The following is a 6,013-nucleotide window of genomic DNA, read 5'->3' on the forward strand; positions in this document are numbered from 1 at the left end:
CATCTCCAAGCGTAAGTATGAAGCAGGGAGGAAACTGGCAGTAGGCTATCCTCAGTGATGTCCTTCATCCTGGGAAGCAGGCCCACCTAAATGTCCCCAAACAGCACCATCAACTAGGAGCCAAGTTTGCAAATACTCAGTTCTAGGGGGACATTTCTCATTCAAAGCATCACGGATGCTCAAGTCATTTACATAAAACAATGGCACGTTTGCATGCAACCTATGCCGATTCTCGTGCACATTTAAAATCATCTGTATACAGTCTGTATAATTGTAATGTAATGTGATGCAGGTGCCATGCAAATAGTTGTACTCTCTTATCTAGGGGATACTGGCAGGGAAGGTGGTCCGTGTATGCTCAGAACATACAGTTTTCAAATACATATTTTCAGTATGTAGTGGGTGAAACGTGGATGTAGGGGGCTCACCACCCTGTGTTCCCGGTCTCTGATAGCATGATAGTTAATTTTATGAATCAAAATGGCTAGGATAGAATGTCCTAGTGATTGGTCAAACATTGGCTTGTAGGTTGCTGTGAAGATGTATTTTTAAGATTTAAAGAATACTTTTTTTAAATGCAAGTAGCCTCCTCTAGTCCACGGAAGGACTTAACAGAAGTAAGATGGTCCTCTGGAGCTTCTGCCTCCAGACTGCCCTGGAGTTCAAGACTACAGGTAACTTCCTGCCAAAGCTTCCAGTTCACCAGTCTGCTTCACAAGGTCTGGCTTGCCAGTCTCAACAGTGCATAACCCCCGCTTCCATCTCCTTTCTTCTCATGCATATAAGAGTTTCCCAGGAGCTCTGTTTCCCTGGAGATCTTTGGAGACAACATGAGACTCTGAGCTCTGAGATCTCCTTACTTGCCTAAGCTCAAATTCATGACATGAGTCTAGCTGGGCCTCAACTGGCTTCTGTCCACAGGCAGGAATTAGTGCAAACATGAAAATTAATTTCAACCTAGGGCTTAGAGAATTAATAAGGGATTTGGCATCTCATAGATACAACTGATTTCAACAGTCATTTTGTTGTAGATCATTCCTTTTCATTAAAGCCTCTTTATTGAAAAATTCTAGCTTTCAATAGGCAGGGGAAAGCCAGATGGGGTTTAATGGAAATCCTTAGGCTGTTATCCTCTGTATGGCTTCACGGAAGTCAGGTAACCCACACCAACCATGTTTTCCCTGTCAATGAAGCTATGTTTTTTTCTTTTTCTGGCTTTGTTTCAGGTAGCATCTTGCTACTTGTTCAGGCAGGCCTTGAACTTGTAGTCTTCCTTCCTCTGCTCCCTGAGGGCTGGCACATCAGATGTGTAATACCATGCTTATGTTTCTAGGTGGCATATTCAAAGTGCCAGTCCCTGAAAGAATTGTGGCATGTGCCTAGGAAGTGGTAGCCATCATTTCTGTGGCTTCTGAGAAGATAATATTAGTCATGGAGGCACGATGAGAAGGTAGGATTGCTAACTGGTGTTTGGGGTGACTATTTTCTGGTTAATTTTGAATATTGTAATGTAGCAGAGAGAACACAGCCAACTGCAGCCAACATGCCAGTAGGATTATTTCAGGAAGGAGCTAAGTACAGACTTCGGGAGACACCCTAAAGGAAGAAAGACAGGAAGAAAGAAGGGAGGGAGGAAGGAAGGAAAACCTGTGGAAAACCTCTGTGTTCTGTGGAACACAGAGGCTCCACAGTCTGTCGGAGACACTAGTAGTGATGCGTAGTCTTAGGGATGTTAAAAAGTGTGGTCAAGAAGCATTTTTTTCTGTTTCCTGCTTGGCAGAAAGTTGCTTATCCGGGTAAGCAGAATGGAGTGTAAGCAAAGCCAGAGGTGTTTTAATGGTGTTTTAATACTGAACCTCCTGAAATGTGCATTTCTGATACATTTAAAAGATGAACATAAAGAATGAGTGTGGACTGAGTCCAAGCTGATGTCCTAGAACCAACCCTTCAGGGAGACTTTAAATGGAAAGTATGTGCGGCATTCTCATCTTATTCTTCTGCTTAGAGGAAATGCATTCAATTTTTTACAAATAACTATAATTTAGATAGATCCTTACTTATTTATTTAATTTATTTACATTTCAAGTGTTATCCCCTTACCCGGTTTACCCCCCTTGAACAAACCCACTACCCGCTCCAACTCCCCCTACTTTTATGAGGATGTTCCTCCACCTACCCACCCACTCCCGCCTCCTCACACTCAATTCCCTTACACTGGGGCATCTATCACGCCTTCATAGGACCAAGGACCTCTTGTTCCATGGATGCCTGACAAGGCCATCCTCTGCTACATATGCAGCTGGAGCCATGTGTACTCCTTGGTTGGTGGCTTAGTCCCTGGGAACTGAGGGATCTGGTTGGTTGATATTGTTGTTCTTCCTATAGAGTTGCAAACCTCTTTATCTCCTTTAGTCCCTTCTCTAACTCCTCCATTGGGGATCCCACATTCAGTGTAATGGTTAGCTGCAAGCATTGGATTCTGTATTTGTAAGGCTCTGGCAGGACCTCTAAGGAGACAGCCATATCAGGCTCCTTTCAGCATGAACTTCTTGGCATCCACAATAGTGTCTGTATCTGGGATGGATCCCCAGGTGGGACCGTCTCTGGATGGCCTTTCCTTCCGTCTCTGCTCTATACTTTGTCTCCATATTTGCTCTTGTGAGTATTTTGTTCCCCTTTCTAAGAAGGACTGAAGCACCCACACTTTGGTTTTCCTTCTTCTTGAGCTTCATGTGGTCTGTGAATTGTATCTTGGGTATTCGGAGCTTTTGGGCTAACATCACTTATCATGTGATGCATACCATGTGTGTTCTTTTGTGATTGGGTTACCTCACTCAGGATGATACTTTCTAGTTCCATCCATTTGCCTAAGAGTTTCATGAATTCATCGTTTTTAATAGCTGAGTAATACTCCATTATGTAAATGTACTACATTTTCTGTATCCATTCTTCTATTGAAGGACATCAGCTACTCTATCAATACTGGACCCTCAATGGGACTCCTCTCAGATACGCTGTTGTTGCCTTGTGTCATAGAGATCCTGTAGCTTTGGGTCTGTAGGACTGGCCCCTTCATTCATCCCAGCAGTTCATAGATGGGGTAGATGTTGGGGTGGGTCAACTCAAAGCCCTGGATCTGGGCCTGAGAGGTATTTGAGCTGTTTGGTCAGCCTGGTGGCTCTACTCACTCTGCTCACTAGCAGTTCCCATTACCAGCGCCAGTTCTATACCCTGCTGCTCAGGGTAGGGGAGGGGATGGGAATCATTTCTCTCAGCCGTATCTACATCACACCCCATGGCAGACAAGTGGTGGGGCCAGCTTTCCCATGCTCATGCCCTCGGGGTTGGCTTACCTGTCTCCTCTCCCAGCCCCTCTGTGTCCGTCCTGTGTTTCTGTCCATATACCTCCTCCCCTGTCAGCTCTACTGTGCTGCTCAGGGGAGGTGCAGTGCCCCCTCTCTTCTAAGTACTGCAGCTGACTAGGGGCAAGGTCAGCTCTCCTGTTCTCATGCCCCCAGGACTAGGATGCTCAGATGAGGGGTGGGGCCAGTTCTGTACAGTCCACAGACATCGGCATGTCCCCACCTGACCTTTGGTGGTAACAGAACCCAGCTGCTTTAGGGTCATGGACCTAGATGTGCCCCTCTTCCCCCTTGGTAAAGGCCAGGACCCTACCATGGTCCCAGGTGGCAACACCAAGCTCCTCACACCAGGCTGTTCTTCCTTATCCTCCAGTCTCCAGTTCTGCTTCTTTGTTGGGTCCACATCCTTTTGTTTCTCTTTCTCTTCTACTTCTCCACCACTTTCTTGTTCTTCTTAGATGTACTCAGGGTCTCTGAGTGTCTGGGGCCATCTCAAGAGTGGTCTTAAGAATGCTATACCCTGGGGTCATCTTTGGTATAGTCTGCCCCTCCCCCCAGGCCTGTGTGGTGGTTGTCTCAGGCTAGCTCCCTGTGCAGTCCCCATGGCACTGTTCTGGTGGCCTTTGCTAGCTCATTGATCATCCACTGTCTTAGTCAGGGTTTCTATTCCTGCACAAAACATCACAACCAAGAAGCAAGTTGGGGAGGAAACGGGTTTATTCAGCTTACACTTCCACATTGTTGTTATCACCAAAGGAGGTCAGAACTGGAACTCAAGCAGGTCAGGAAGCAGGAGCTGATGCAGAGGCCATGGAGGGATGTTCCTTACTGGCTTGCTTCCCCTGGCTTGATCAGCTTGCTTTCTTATAGATCCCAAGACTACCAGCCCAGAGATGGTACCCACAGTGCACCCCCACCCCCACCTTGATCACTAATTGAGAAAATGCCTTACAGCTGGATCTCATGGAGGCATTTCCTCAACTGAAGCTCCTTTCTCTGTAATAACTACAGCGTACGTCAAGTTGACATACAAAACTAACAAGTACACTCAGCCAACCCCAGTGGCCTCAACTGAGGGTCTTCTGTCTCTGGCTCACTCCCTCTTGAGCCCTCAGTCCCAGGAAGGGTTGTTCAGGTCTCCAGCTTGCTCCCAGTCCTGGGAGCCCTCGGGGATTGCATGGCACCAGACTGGTGGTTGTCTCAGGCCAGATCCCTGTCTGAGCCCCTGGCCCTGGACTCTGTCTCAAAGTCCCCCTGACCCAGGGAGTGTTAGGTTACTAATCACTTAGATGTTCATCGGTTACGACACTGAGCACAGACATAACCTTTCTGCTTCTTACTGATGACATGCATGTGACACAGTAGCCACACCTGCAATGTTACCAGGGGCAGCTCTAAGGTTTTTTTGTTTGTTTGTTTGTTTTATTTTATTTTTTTACATTGGAAAAACTTACTATTTTGAAGATGGTTTTCTTTATCTTCAAATGTATGATTGTGATACCTGTGATTTTTTCTTAAGTAGAAGAACGGACGGAGGGAGAAACACTGATGGATTTTCAGGTCGCTAATGAGCCGGCTTTGCATTCTCAGGATGTGCTCTAGCTAGTCAGGATGCACTGGCTTTTACATTGTTGGATATGACTTGCTAAAATTAGACTTTAAGTGTATATGCGTGTTCACATGTGTTTGTGTCTGTGCTCATGGGGGTGTCTGCCCATAGTTTCTGTTACTTGTCATGCTTTTGATTGAGTTATAGGATAAAATGGTCTCTTACAACCACCTGAGTAGTAGTCTATTCAGTACACTATCTTGGAAGACTGGAATCAACATGAATTGTCCTTTCAATGTTAGGTGACAAGGCCGTCTGAAGCTGAAATTTTCTTTATGGGATATTTTTTAAAAGTACAATGTATAAGAATAGAGATAGGATAATTTAATGTAGTGTGTTACATTTTAAGTACACATATTTCCTTCAAGGACTTTGGTACTTTATCTTATCAATATATTAAGTTTTTCATAACATTGTCTCATTTTCCTTTGAATATCTGTAGAATCTGCAGGGCTGCCAGCACTCCTCTTCTATTAGCAGCTGGACTGCTCTTCCCTCCTATCCTTTCCCGTTCTCCTCTTCCTTGCTTCTCCCTCTCCTCCAACAGTCTGGCCGCTGGGTTATTGGGGTTTGTTGTCTGTTTGAGACACAATCTCTCTATGCAGCCTTGACTGTCCTGGAACTCACTCTATAGACCAGGCTGGCCTTGAACTCACAGAGATCCTCCTGCCTCTGTCTCCTGAGGGCTAGGATTAAAGGTGTCCACCCAATGCCCTGTGGCTTGTCAGTTTTATTGACTGTCTAAAAAAATTTCCAGCTATTAACTTTTTGTTTTCCTTTCTTCTATTGTAGTAATTTATTATTTGATTTTGCTTCTTCTTTCCCTCCTGTTTTTTCTCTAGTTTCATGTTCTTTGTCTGGGTTTCTAAAAGGGAAGCTGAAGTCATAGACTGGAGATCATTCTTGCTTTTTAACTTAATTTGGGGCTATAGTTTTCTTTCCAAGATTTGTTTCCCACCCAATTGTGTTAGGCAGTGCTTTGGCAGTCAGTTCATTGGGCTTCTGTCTCATCTTGCCTGTTGGAAGGCATGGGTACTTTTTA

General features: G+C 45.1%; 1 non-coding gene across 1 annotated transcript; it reads right to left on the reverse strand.

The window, feature by feature from the left end:
• Positions 1-4,627: 4,627 nt before the first annotated feature.
• LOC116100182 lies at positions 4,628-4,755 on the reverse strand. The gene has a single exon (XR_004122525.1). It is a non-coding gene; the product is annotated as a small nucleolar RNA SNORA17 (small nucleolar RNA).
• Between the last annotated feature and the right edge of the window lie 1,258 nt (positions 4,756-6,013).

This window comes from Mastomys coucha, unplaced genomic scaffold (assembly GCF_008632895.1).
Source record: "Mastomys coucha isolate ucsf_1 unplaced genomic scaffold, UCSF_Mcou_1 pScaffold20, whole genome shotgun sequence".
Taxonomy (NCBI): domain Eukaryota; kingdom Metazoa; phylum Chordata; class Mammalia; order Rodentia; family Muridae; genus Mastomys; species Mastomys coucha.